Raw genomic sequence first — 13,856 nt, forward strand, 5'->3', positions numbered from 1 at the left:
TAAGGGGCAGGGTTAGGCCAGTGCCCCCTTCCTTCCCACGGGCTTTCACTAGTGTTTCAAATGGAAATGGCTTAATAGTCTCGGAATATTTGTTCCCTGTGTTTGTTTATTCATTGCCTTGATTACAACAGCCGTAGGGCCTGGGTCCAGGGTGGGTGGGGGCCTGGGTTCCACATCTCCCCTCCCCTCAGAGGCCTCCTAGCCTCTTTGACCCATTTTCCAGATATCTGTGGGACTGAGCTGGGGGTAGGGGGTGCCAAAGAGGCTACCCTGCAGCCCCTCCAAGCTGGAGCCCCCCCACCCCAGTCCCCAGCTGAGGGGCAGAACAAAACGGTTGGCTCGGGCCTGGGAATATTCACGTCGGAATCTGTCTCCCGCCCCTTGACGGGGGTCCTTGGGCAACAGCTGACTCCACAGCCTCAGGCCCTCAGGCCAAGAAGCAAACCTTATCTGCCCAAACCAGCAAGCCAGCCTCTCCCGGAAGGACCCACTGTGTCCCCAGGCCCTGCCCGGAGAGGGAGCTGTCTCTCTGCCCTAAGTGCCTCCACACCCACCGCCCGGTCCACACCCTTGGGAGCTCAGCCTGGGCTGGGTACCTCCCTCCAGGCTCCAGTTTTAAGTCTTGGATCCTCTGAGTAGGAAATACTATGTTTCCTTTTCCCAAGCCCAGAGAGGCTGGGTGAGCTGCCTGGGCCTCTCAGCCAGGAAGAGGCCCCCCTGTGGTTTACCCAGGCTGCTCCGCCTTTATGGGGGCACCAAGGAGGGTGAGCAATAGTGTGGCCGGTCCTCAAATGGTCAATGTAGAGTTACCACCTGACCCAGAGATTCTCCTTGGTATCTGCCCAGCAGAAATGAAAACACACGTTCACACAAAACCTGAACATGCACGTCCACAGCGGCACGATTCACAACAGCCCAAAAGCGGAAACAACCCAGGTGACCATCGACAGGTGAAGGATAAACACCACGTGTCCCTCCACACAAGGAAAAGTCACTCAGCCACGCAAAGGGGCGAAACACCGACACTCGCTGCAATGTGGACGGACCCTGAGAACACGATGCTCAGTGAGAGAAGCCAGACGCAGAAGGACACACAGTGTGTGATTCCATTGATGGGAAACGTCCAGAACAGGCAGATCCACAGGGACAGAGAGTGGATTCCTGGTTGTCAGGGGCTGGGAAGTGGTTGCCAACGGCTGGCGTTTCTTCCCCCGTGATGAAATGTTCTAAAATTGATCGTGATGATGGTTGCACAACTCTGTGAATAAACTGAAAAACCACTGAATTGTGCACTTTAAAAATGGATGGGCAGTGTGGTTATGTGAATTATATCTAATAAAGCTGTTTTTAAGAAATCATTAGGATGAAGACCGGAAATGCCAGCTTTGGCAAGGATGGGGCAGGGGGAACTCTAAACGCTGCTGGGGAGGGGGAAGCAGTGCAGCTGCTTTGCAAAACAGCTTGACAGTTTCTTGAAAAGTTGCCTGTATGCCTCCCCTAAGGCCAGGCACTCTCGCTCCTGTGTGTTTACACAAGAGAAACGTGTAGAAATAGTCAACAAAAGCCTGGACAAGAATCTCCATAGCAGCTTTTAAAAAAGTACGGAACAGACAAACACTGGAAAGAACGGAAGTGAGCAGTGCGCAAAGGATGGAGACGTGCTGTGCGGAGGGTCTCCGGCACGGGGGAATCCACGCGGCAATGGAGAAGCACAGAGACCAGCCGGGTAGACCTCTGTTCCAAGTATACAAATGTAGTCCAACAGCAGGCAAAATGCACCGACAGTGCCAGAAATTGGGATAGGGCGCTCTTGGGGGTCAGTGGCTGAGAAGGGCAGGTGGGGGGACCTGGGGACTCATGGGAGTTCAGTTCGCAAAATGCTTTGTGATTGGGGTGCTTTCCTGCATGTAAATCGCAGCTCAGTAGAAAGTCTGCTTAGAAAATCCTGTTGATTCTCATCATTCTCACACTCAGGGTCTGTGAAGTCACAGCAAACACTGGGTCGGGAAGCACGGAACCCCGGCTCCTGGGGGAAATGCGGGTGAGAGTCCTGCCAGCCTTTGGTCACAACAGTGTCACCAACCCGTCACACATACCTGTGTCCCGCGAGTTTCTGTCTGCAGCCTCCTTATTTAACATATATTGATTCAGTAGCCAGCAGGGCTCTAGAGCAACTTACGGCAAATACTCGCATTTTATCCAAAAGGCACATCACGGCTTTCTTGTGCTCAGGGACACTTGGGGGCCAAAATCACCCACAAAAAGCACTAAATGTAAAAACTTTTAGTGCCCACCTGCTCACCGGCCACAGGACATCTCTGTGGTCACAGGAGGGGCCAGCGGGCCAGCCTGGGGGACAGCTGTCTCTGGGTACTTCTTTCTGCTGCACCTCTTTGCGGGGCCAGAGCCCCCCCTTCCCAAATGCCCCTCGCGGCTTCTCAAGCCCCACACATGCTGTGGCCGGCGCTGGGCACAGAGCTGAGATTCAGCCACACTGCGGGTCATCTCCCTGCTTCTGGACGTGCGTGTCGGGAGAGGTAGTAGAGGACGGAGCAGGGCCCTGCAGGGACCGGAGGGGGATCCGGGAGGGCTTCCTGGGGGAGGTGTGTCAGATGTGGTGAGCAGAGGGAATGGCACTGAGGGAGGAGAGGGTCTTAGGGTGAGGCGGGGGCTGGCTGGGCTGCCCATGGATTCAGGGTGGGCAGCCACGCAGCGGGGGTGAAGCACCCAGACACGTCGTGTACCCCTGACCGAGGGAGTGTCCCGGGGGGTCGCCAGGCACTGAAGCTGCCCCAGTGCAGGAACAGGTGGGGATGGGGCCTGGACCACCCTCCCAGGCTCTCTACCTCTGCAGAGCAGCCAGGAAAGCTGCAAACATTAAAACAATTTTCTTTTTTTTTTTTTTGCGGTACGCGGGCCTCTCACTGTTGTGGCCTCTCCCGTTGCGGAGCACAGGCTCCGGACGTGCAGGCTCAGCGGCCATGGCTCAAGGGCCCAGCCGCTCCGCGGCATGTGGGATCTTCCCGGACCGGGGCACGAACCCGTGTCCCCTGCATCGGCAGGCGGACTCTCAACCACTGCGCCACCAGGGAAGCCCAAAACAATTTTTCAATTGAGATAAAATTCATACTATAAAACTATACATTTGAAGAGTCCAATTCAGTGGCATTGAGTGGCCACTGAACAGCCATTGTTGTCTAACCATCACCTCTATCTAATTCCAGAACATTCCATCACCCCAAAAAGAATCCCATCCCCATCAGCAGTCATCCCCACCTCCTCCTCCAGCCCCTGACAACAAGGAGCCCACTGTCTGTTCTCTTTGGACTTGCCTGTCCTGGACGTTTCCCATCAGTGGAATCACACCCTGTGTGTCCTTCTGTGTCTGGCTTCTCTCACTGAGCATCGCGTTCTCAGGGTCCGTCCACGTTGCAGCAAGTGTCAGTGCTTCACCCCTTTTCACGGCTGAGTCATATTCCTGTGTGTGCATATGTGTATACACCACATTTAGTATTCATATGTCAATGGAGAGTCGTTTTCCCCCCCACTTTTCTGCAGTTGTGAGCGTGTGTGTACAGGTTGTTGCATGGACGTACGTTTTCGTTTCTCTTGGATAAATCTGTGCTAGTTTCCAGCAGCTGCCGTAATGAATGATGCAGATGGGGGCCTGAAACAACCAAAGTTTATCCCCCTGCAGTTCTGGAGGCCAGAAGTCCAAGATCAAGGATTCAGCAGGGCTGGTTCCCCAGGCCTCTCTCCTGGGTCTGTCAATGGCCATCTTCTCCCTGTGTCCTCACGTCGTTGTCCCTAATCTCCCCTTTTTATAAGGACACCAGGGATTAGGTAACATGTTGGATTAGGACCCACGCTAATAATCTCATTTTAATTCAGTCACCTCTGTAAAGACCCTGTTTCCAATAAGATCTCATTGACAGGTACTGGAGGTTAGGGCCCCAGGATATCTTATTTTGGGGAGGGGGTGGAGGGCATGACACGATCAGCCAACTATAGACCCTCCGGAGTGGAGTTGCTGGGTCGTATGTATGATGATTCTGAACTTAACCTTTGGAATAAGCATCAGACTGTCCAGAGTGGCTGCCCCAGCCTACGTGTCCAGGGCTCTGATTTCCCACGTTCTCTCCATGTCTGTCTTTATTGGTGAATTTCCTCAGTTTGTCTCCACGTCGTTTGTCTCCTGGTACCCCTGCGGTACCAGGCCCTCCAGGCTGTGCCGGTCTCACGAGCTCTCCTGGAGGGGGCCCCTGAGCAGTCGTGGGGAGTCCGGGCTGGGAGTCCTGCAGGATGTCCCCAGGCTGGGTTTGTGCAGTGTTTTCTTGTGGTTGCACCGGGGCCATGGGTTCCCCGGGGGGAGACGTCAGAAGGGAGGTGCCCTTCTCACCCATCACCCCAGGGGCCCCTGCTGCCGACCTTGACCTGACCTCCTGGCTGCTCTACGGAGAGGGGGGGGTTCCTTCCCCTGCACGCTGTCCTCCTGGGAAGTGTCTCTGTGTGCAGCCCTCACACAGGGCGGGCCTGGGGTCTCTCTATCAAGCCACAGCCCAAAAGGCCCGGGGACTGCTGCCGGGCACCAGGTGTGCCGAAAGCCCGGGCCTCCGGGAAGGTGAATGACAACCCCATGCATGACTGAGGGCAGCAGCAGGAAACGGGGGCGGGTGTGTGGGGGTGGCGCAGGAAGGGGCTGGGACCTCACTCAGGGGCCACATCTAACCCGGGGGGGTGTAGGGGGGGCGACACTTGGAGGGCTGGGCCCAAGTGTGGAGGAGGGACCCACAGAGACCCCATCAGAGGCTGAATCGTGGTCCCCAAAAGCTGTCCACATCCTGACTGCCAGCACCCATGAACACGACCTTATTTGGAACCAGGGTGGCCAGCTGCCGCAGGAAGATGGTCCGTCATAGCCTGCAGAGGAGCCGGCCCGCCCGCACCTTGACCTCACGCTTCCGGCCCCCAAACTGTGAGAGAAGAAATGTGTGCTGTTTTAGGTCACCCGCTGCGGCTCTTGGTGGCGGCAGCCACGGGAAACTCACTCTGCCTCAGGGAGGTGGGGGCTGGGCGGGCGCTTGCAAAATTCATGACAAGGACGATGTCTCGATACGGAGGGAACGTGAGCCGGGCTGTAAGCGATCCCGAGGCCACCTGTTCACCCGCTGCCCGCCTGTCCTTGGGGTCATGGAGCCGCAGGCACCGGCTGGGTCAGGGCTGCCCAGGGGGTCCCGGCCAGGTGCGGGCACAGGGGGTGCTGCAGGAGCACCCAGGAGCAGAGACCCTAGACCCAGCCTGGCAACCCCTGGGGCTGCCGCGTCTGGAGCCTGTTCTGGGAGAGTCCGTCCCCGCCTTGTCCAGACCTTGGCCTCTGACACTGGGCAGGTGTGAGGCGGTTCAAAAGGCCAAACCAAGTTGAAGTCCAGAATTAACTACAGGAAAGCAGCTGCTCTCACCTGCGGAGTTTCTGCCCCAGGGGACACTGGGCCACATCTTTGGGACATCTGTGGTCATCACCATGGGGGGCTCCCGGCATCGCGTGGGTGGGGGCAGGGAGGCCGCTCCACACCCCACAGAGCCCGGGACACCCCACAGAGGATGCTCGGAGCCGAGGAGACTGGCCCAGACCCTTTGGTGCCTTTGCATGTTTTCTGGGACAACGGGGACCTGCAGAGGGATGTCAGCTCAGATAAACGAAACGCTCTGGGGTCTCTGTAGTCCTGCTCCCTGGGGGCAGGGGGTATTCTGGTAAGAAGTTAATTCTGGAAGGATCCAGGAGGGGGGAAGGACCGTGCCCCCCCCTAGGCAGGCCGTGGGACTCCAGGACAGAGGAGCAGCAGCCCTCGGGTTTCACGGTAGGTAACACATGAGACCCGTGAACCTCGCGGGAGTGACATCAGTGGCATCAATAGTTTATAGCGGGAAACGGACACTTGATCCCGTGTTGTGGCCAGCTGGCTCAGGTGCCTCAGGGCCGCCTGCCGGGGAGGCCCCTGATGACCCACCCGGGGGACAGGATGGGCCCCTTCTCAGTCTGAACACCCCAGCCGGCGTTTGGTGCCATGGTTTTCAAAGAACGCTCCCCTTCCTGGAGTGGAGACGTTATGTCACCAATCTGTTCTCGTTTTGACAGGCCACGGGGTGGGGGCTGCTTGGTGCTCACCCAAAGGGGACGGAGCCAGAGCACTGGCTCCGCATTCCTCTGCATCTCTGCGTGGACACTTCTGCAAAGACGGACAACCAACCAACAGGCACATGAAAAGATGCTCAACCTCATGAGGAAAACGCAAGTCAGACCACAGTGACACGACACCTCCCGCCCATGAGGGTGGCCACCACCCACACGGCCATCACCACCCACCCACGAGGATGACCACTGTCCACACGGCGGTCACCTCTGGCCCACAAGGGCGGCCAATGTCCCCACAGCAGTTACAAGTGTGGGCCAGGGTGTGGGGAGGCTGGAACCCTTGTCCACAGCTGGTGGGAGATGAAACGGTGCAGCTGCTGTGGATGACAGTGGCCGTTCCTCCAAAGGGTAAAAATAGAGTTACTGTGTGGCCAGCAATCTCATCGTAGGAATTCCACTCCAGGAAAATGAAAACAAGTCCGCATAAATACCGTACACAAGTGTTCACGGGAACGAGGTGAACGGCAGACAAAAGGTGGACCCAACCCGAGTGTCCATCAAGGGACAGATGTGTCCCTCCACACACGGGAACATCACTCAGCCATGCACGGAAAGGGGTGAAGCTCTGACACTCCCTACCGTGTGGACGGACCCTGAGAACACGATGCTCAGTGAGAGAAGCCAGACACAGAAGGACACACAGGGTGTGATGCCAGTGATGGGAAACGTCCAGAACAGGCAAGTCCACAAAGAGTTAGTGGTGGTCAGGGGCTGGCGAGGGGATGGGGTGACTGCTGATGGGCACGGGGCTTCTTTTTGTTCCTGAGCATTTTGTACGTATTTTTTCTGACTTTAAAATTTATGTATGTTAAATACTTATTCTACACAATTAGACAACCAAACAGAAGAAAACTAAAAATCGTCTGTAACACCCGGCCCCTCCCCAAGTCAACAATAATTGCCTTTAACATCAGAGGTTTTCCCTTCAGAATATTTCCTGGATCTATTTATGCTGTACGGGAAACGTGTACGTGTGTAAACATAGATGTGCAGATATTTACATATCTGTACGTATGTATGTATATATACAATACATATACACCGTATACATATGTATATATAAAATTGGGATCACGCTAATATTTTCCAAAACTTGCCTAAAAATTACTAAGTGTCATTGTAGCAAGTTCACACAACCCTGGAAGAATAAAAGATAAGCGTGCAAAGCTCTTCTTCTCTCCTGGTCCTGGCAGATTCCTGCTGCTCCAAGCCCACGCTGCTCACTTCCAGGCATTTTCCACATCCCAGGATCTGAGGGAATCATACGATCGTTTTTCTATTTTATAAGGTGGCACCATGTTCCTGGCTGGTAGGCAGTTTCTCTCCTGTGGTTTTTAAATGGTCCTCAAGTCTTTCGTATCCATTTCTCATTGATACATTTAAAAACCAGCTCAGGGAGGGGGTCTCCCAAGCTTAGGCAGGAAAACATTTAAAAATAGAGTTGTAGGGGACACGGGTTCGTGTCCCACTCCGGGAAGATTCCCACATGCCGCGGAGCGGCTGGGCCCGTGAGCCATGGCCGCTGGGCCTGTGCGTCTGGAGCCTGTGCTCCGCAACGGGACAGGCCACAACAGTGAGAGGCCCGCTACCGCAAAAAAAAATAAAATAAAATAAAAATAGAGTTGATGCAGAGAGGGAAACAAATATCCCAGGAATCTGGAGGTAAAACTGTTAACTGTTGTTACATGGAGCAGGGTTTTTTTTTTTTTTTTGCGGTATGTGGGCCTCTCACTGCTGTGGTCTCTCCCACTGTGGAGCACAGCACCGGCAGCTCGGCGGCATGTGGGATCTTCCCAGACCGGGGCACGAACCCGCGTCCCCTGCATTGGCAGGCAGACTCCCAACCACTGAGCCACGAGGGAAGCCCGTGGAGCAGGTTTTTAAATTCTTACTTGGTACTTTTATTCTGTTAACCAAGGAGAGAGATATGTCTCCTTGTTAAGATGGTTCCCCTTCATTTTCCTTTCCACTTATTTGATACCCTGAAACTTTCCGGATGATACTAACATGTCTTCTGAAACATCGTTTTTGTTGTTTTAATGATGGTAAAAGAGACAGAACATGAAATTCACCATCTTAACCATCGTTAAGCGCACAGTTCAGTGGTACTAAGCATATTCACATTGTGGGGCAGCCATCCCCACCATCCATCCCCAGAACTTTCCGGAAACATCTTTTTTTTTTTTTTTTGCCGCACCCTGTGGCTTGCAGGATCCCCGTTCCCCGACCAGGGATAGAACCCAGGCCATGGCACTGAAAGTGCCGAATCCTAACCACTAGGCTGCCAGGGAATTCCCTGGAAACATCATCTTTAACTAGAGCTGGATCATGGTTGAGATGCCGAACGACCTTGGCCAGCCCCTGCCGAGGCCACGCCCCTCACGTCCTTCCCTGGCCCCTCACGAGGGTGGCTGAGCTGGTTACTCTGAACTCACTCGGGACTTGCGGGTGGGCCCAGGTCTGCGCACTCTGGCTCTGTGCTCCCCAGTCCCCCAGCCCTGCTGACCTGGGACCTGCTGCCTCCCCCGGGGTCCTCAGCGGCACCCTGCAGCCAGCCCACTGCCCCTGGGCCTTCCTATCAGAGCATCAGAGCTGGACAAACAACCAGAAAAACCCAGAAGGCCTGGGGTGATCACCTTTCCTTCCCTACGATCCAACATTCTTAGCTTTTTTTTTTTTTTTTAAAGAAATTCACATTTTGCAACCCACCCCCACCCCAAGCCTCTCTGTGGAGCCAACAGGGTTTAAATTCCCGCCCATTATCCTGGAGGAACATTCTAGAAGCAGTTGGGCCAAGGAAAGCCCCACCAGCTTCCATCACCCCTGTTTTCTTGGCGATTTCCTTTTTGCTGAAGATAAAATAGGTCCCAATAATAAAAACAAACGTACCGAGAGGCTTGTATTTATCTCCAAAGCACGGCCTCTGGACTCCGGAATGTTCTTGTGTCATTTCCAGATATTGTATAGGGTTCCGGCAGAGACACGGGGACACAGCCGGGACAGACCAGGCCAAGGCTCTAATAGAAACACAGCTTTTAAATCCCTGTATGCCACTGACAACCTGCGAAGTTCACGGTTATTTCTCCCTGTGAAAATCTGTCTCTGGAACCTTCCACGGGGGTTCTCCTACGCCCCAGACCTTGAAGAATTCAAACCACCAAGGACTCCCCGCCCAGACCCCCAGGTCCCCTTACAGGGAGGCCGGCGGGATCACAGAGATCTTGACCCCAGACAAGGAAGGAAAAGTCCTTTGGTTCCCCAGCACTGTCTTTGATAATTTTCCCCTTTTTACTTCCGGTTGAGGAATGAGGTATTAAGCCAAAGAATGAAAGAAAACCAGGGGGAGGGTTTACGGCAGTTTTAATTGCTTTTCCAAGGTTGTTAATAATTGTCTTGGTTGCCTCGTGGAGCGCAGAGGCTGGGGGGAGCCGGGGTGGGCCGGGGGTGGCCTCCATCCCTCAGCGGGTCCTGGACTGGAGGATGCAGGCCCAGGGCCCCACCCGCGAGGGGGAATGGCCGCATTCCTAGCATTCCTTCTCTCCTTCCCACATTGTTTGTTTGTTTGTTTTAAATTAGAAGCCGCCAGGAACTCCTTTTGCCTTTTGGATTCTGCTGTCCTAGAACCACCGCCTGGCCGAGCCACAGAACCTTCTAGCGCCCTCCCAGGCCCACCCCCCCCCCCCAGAGACACCCACGCTGTGGGTTATCCTGCATCTCAGTGTGCGCGGGGACCCGCAGGACCTCAGGCCCACGGAGCAGGCTGCCTCCCCCGCCCGCCCCGATCTCCCCGTCAGGACCTCAGCGCTCCAGCCTGGACTGCTCTGCCGCCTCCCCCCACCCGTTACGCCCCCCACGTGGCTGTGGGCGGGAGGAAGATGGAAAGGAGATTCTGCCGCTTGCAGAGCAGGCTGGGTCACGGAGGACACCAAGGCCTGGACAAAGGGAGGGGGCAGAATTTCAGACGCCAGGTAGTCAGCTGACATCCAGCTTGCCGGCGAGGAAACCGAGGCAGGGGTTACCACCTTCAGTCCGGCGGCCCCTGCAGCCCCTCCACTGAGTCCAGGCTCTATCCCCAGCACCCAGTGGGCACCTAAAGAGGGCCAGGCTGACGGCGGTGGGGCCGTGGGGCCGGCGGGCGGTTTGGGGAGCTGTTTCACTGCCCTGAGCCTCAGTGGTGTCACCTCTAAAAGGGGGGCAAGGTTCGCCCCTCGTGGGGCTGCGGTGCTCTTGTCTGCAGACCCCGGCCCGTGCAGTGAGCAGAAGCCCCGCCTGTGTGACCCTGACCTCCTGACCTCCTCTTGGAAGGAACAGTAAGACCAAACCGGATAACACCTGTCAGGCCTCGGGGGCTCCGGCCCTCAGGTGGGACACCAGCAGAGTCAGCGACTGCTGTAGTAGAAATGGGATTGTTTCCACGAAATTGGAGAATTCTGGGCAGGTTCACGCGCACAGCAGGTGCTCATGCTTGGGGCCTTTATTATTGCCCCGAGCCTATCACCTCTGCCCAGCACAGGGCGGGCACACAGCCAACGGAACTCTGACACTGAACAAAGGAAACCTCATTTACAGTGGAGGTTTCCCTACCCCTACCCCTCACCCCCACCCCTGCAGACTCCAAACATGAGGAAGGTTATTTCTTCTCACCAGCAGGAGAAGGAGGCATTTCTCCCCGCACGGCAACAGCCCAGCCCAGCCAGCCACAGACTTCACAGCTTAGCCAATGAGAGACCATCACAACTCAGCCAATGAGAGACCACCATAGCCCAGCCAATGAGAGACCATCACAACTCAGCCAATGAAAAGCCACCACACTCCCAGCTCCGAGTTTCCTCCAATGGGCTCTTTGTTTACAACAGCCCCCCCTCACAACTCCCTATTCTCTATAAAAGTTTCCTCAGGTTTGTTCTACAGACTAGCCTGTGGCTTCCTGGATCGTGTATCCAGAATTGTACCTGTTTGCCGTTCCCGAATAAACCCGTTTTGCTGTTAAGATATCTGGTTGTTTTAGATTTAAGGTCAAGTTTATGATCATGGAGATCCCATCTGGGAGTAAAGTTGTTTTGAGCATTTTTAGTCTTTTTTTTTTTTTTGCCACTCCGTGCTTCTTGTGGAATCCTAGTTCCCTGACCAGGGATCAAACCCAGGCCGTGGCAGTGAAAGCTAACCTAACTACAGGACCTGGCGGTCCTAACACTGGACCGCCAGGGAATTCCCAGAATTGACCATTTTTAAGTGCACAATTCAGTGGCAGTACATTTGCAATGCTGTACAATCATTACCTCTAATTCCAAAACATTCCATCTCCCCAAAAGGAACCTGGTCCCCATCAGCAGTGTCTCTCTACCCCCTCCCCAGCCCCTGACAACCACCAACCCACTCTCTGTGGATTGGCGTGTTCTGGACGTTTCCCATCAGTGGAATCACACCCTGTGTATCCTGTCTCTGGCTTCTCTCACTGAGCATCGTGTTCTCAGGGTCCATCCATGTGGGAAGGGGTGTCAGGGTTTCACCCCTTTACATGGCTGAGGGACGCTCCTGTGTGTGGAGGGACCACATTCGTGAACCTGTCCATCCATCGATGGACACTTGGGTTGTTTTCACTTTGGGGCTGCTGTGAACAGTTGTGAACACATCTTTGTTGGAACACCTGTTTTCAGTCATTTGCGGGAAAGGCCTGGGACTGGCGTTACTGGAATGGACGGCAACTTATGTCTTACTTCCGGAGGAAGTGTTTTCCACAGGGGCTGCCCCGCTTTACTTCCTTCCCACCGGGGAGCAGGATTCTTCATCTTGTGGACAGAACATGAGCCCCGGGGCTCAAAACAGCAGACGCTGGCTTCTCCCGGTGGCCCCCGAGGCTGCGCTGGGGTGGCGTCAGGACATGGGAAGGTACGTGTCAGACCACATGGGAGTTTCCATCATTTGAGGGCTGTGTGCACAGGAGAGAAATTGGGAAATTTGGACAAGTTCAGGCAGCCCGACGGTGAGTTACCACCTTGGACTCCGTGGGCCAGAAAAACCTGCTGGGGACGTTTGGTGCCCCACTTTCCCGAGTCTGGAGGCTCCCGTCCCCGAGAAGCAAGGATTCGGGGGGCAGTAGCTGTCCACTGTGGCTGCCCCACTGGCTGCTCCCCAGCATCTTCTGCCTGGAGCAGGGGAAGATGAAGGGGGAGCGGGGAGAGGGAGGGGAGGGGGGAGGGGAGGCCCGTGCCGGCAACCCCCTTTGCGACCTCCCTCCAGGCCTCATGAAGCTGGGGAGACTGAGGCTCAGGGAAGTCTCTGGGGTCACTCAGCTTGGTGGGACTTGGAGCGGGCTCTGCCTAGCCCCTGCCTCCAGCCGGCCCCAGGCTCAGCTCCGGGACCAGCAGGGGCAGTAGGCCATCGTCCCCGCCCTCACGCGGTTGCTGGTGGCGGTGGACATCGGTCCAGAGCTCCAGAATTCAATGAGACCCTTGCATCGAGTGGCCTGAGCTCTGAAGAGGTAAAAGCAGGTGATGCCATCCACACAGAAACTTGCACACCAGTGTTTATAGCAGCTTCATCCATAACTGCCCAGACAGAAAGCAACAAACATGCCGTCCAGCAGGTGGATGGATGGATAAACGCTGGACGTCCAGACGATGGAATGTGACTTGGCGCTAAGAAGAAATGAGCCATGAAGCCACGAAAAGACTCGGAGGAACCTTAAACGCACACGACTAAGTAGAAGAAGCCAGTCTGAAAAGGCTACACACACACTGTGATTCCAACTCTGGGACGTTCTGGAAAAGACAGGATTCTGGAGCCGGGAGAAGGATCAGTGGTGCGGGGCTTGGGGGGAGGAGGAATGGATAGGTGGGGACCAGAGGGGTTTAGGGCAGTGAAACGATGCCGTGTGATGCTGTAACGGTGGATATGGGTCAGTGTACATTTGTCCAAACCCACAGAACATCCAACACCAAGAGTGAACCTGAGTGTCATTACAGCCTTTAATTAATAATAAAGTATTGATAATGCTCATGGATTGAAACTCTTGTAACACACCAACACCAGACATTCATGGCCAGGGAGGAAACAGCAGGGAAACGAGGGTGAGGCTGTGCACGCAGGAACTCTCTGCAATTTCTGCTCAATTTTTCTGTAAACCTAAACCTGCTCAAAAACCTAAATCTAGTGTTTAAAAAGGGGCGGATGCATGTAAGGGCAGAGCAAGGGAGGTCCAGATGCGACAACAAAATAACAAACAACCTGTTTTTTTTTAAAAAAAAAACGGGCAGAGGATCTGAATAGACATTTTTCCAACAGGTACATGAAAAGATGCCCAAGATCGCTAATCATCAGATAAATGCAAACCAAAACCACAGTGAGATATCACCTCCCACCACTCAGAATGGCCATGATGAAACAAATAATAAGTGTTGGTGAGGATGTGAAAAAAGGGAGCCCTTGTGCACTGTCAGTGGGAATGTAAACTAGTGCAGCTACTGTGGAAAACAGCATGGAGTTTCCTCAAAACATTAAAAATAGAATTATCATATCATCCTGCAATTCTACTGCTGGGTTTTTATCTGAAGAAAACAAAAACACTAATTCAAAAAGATATGCGCACCCCCGTGTCCACTGCAGCATTAGTTACAATAGCCAAGACATGGAAACAACCTAAGTGTCCGTCGATGGATGAATG

Source organism: Tursiops truncatus, chromosome 3 (genome assembly GCF_011762595.2).
Source record: "Tursiops truncatus isolate mTurTru1 chromosome 3, mTurTru1.mat.Y, whole genome shotgun sequence".
Classification (NCBI taxonomy): Eukaryota; Metazoa; Chordata; class Mammalia; order Artiodactyla; family Delphinidae; genus Tursiops; species Tursiops truncatus.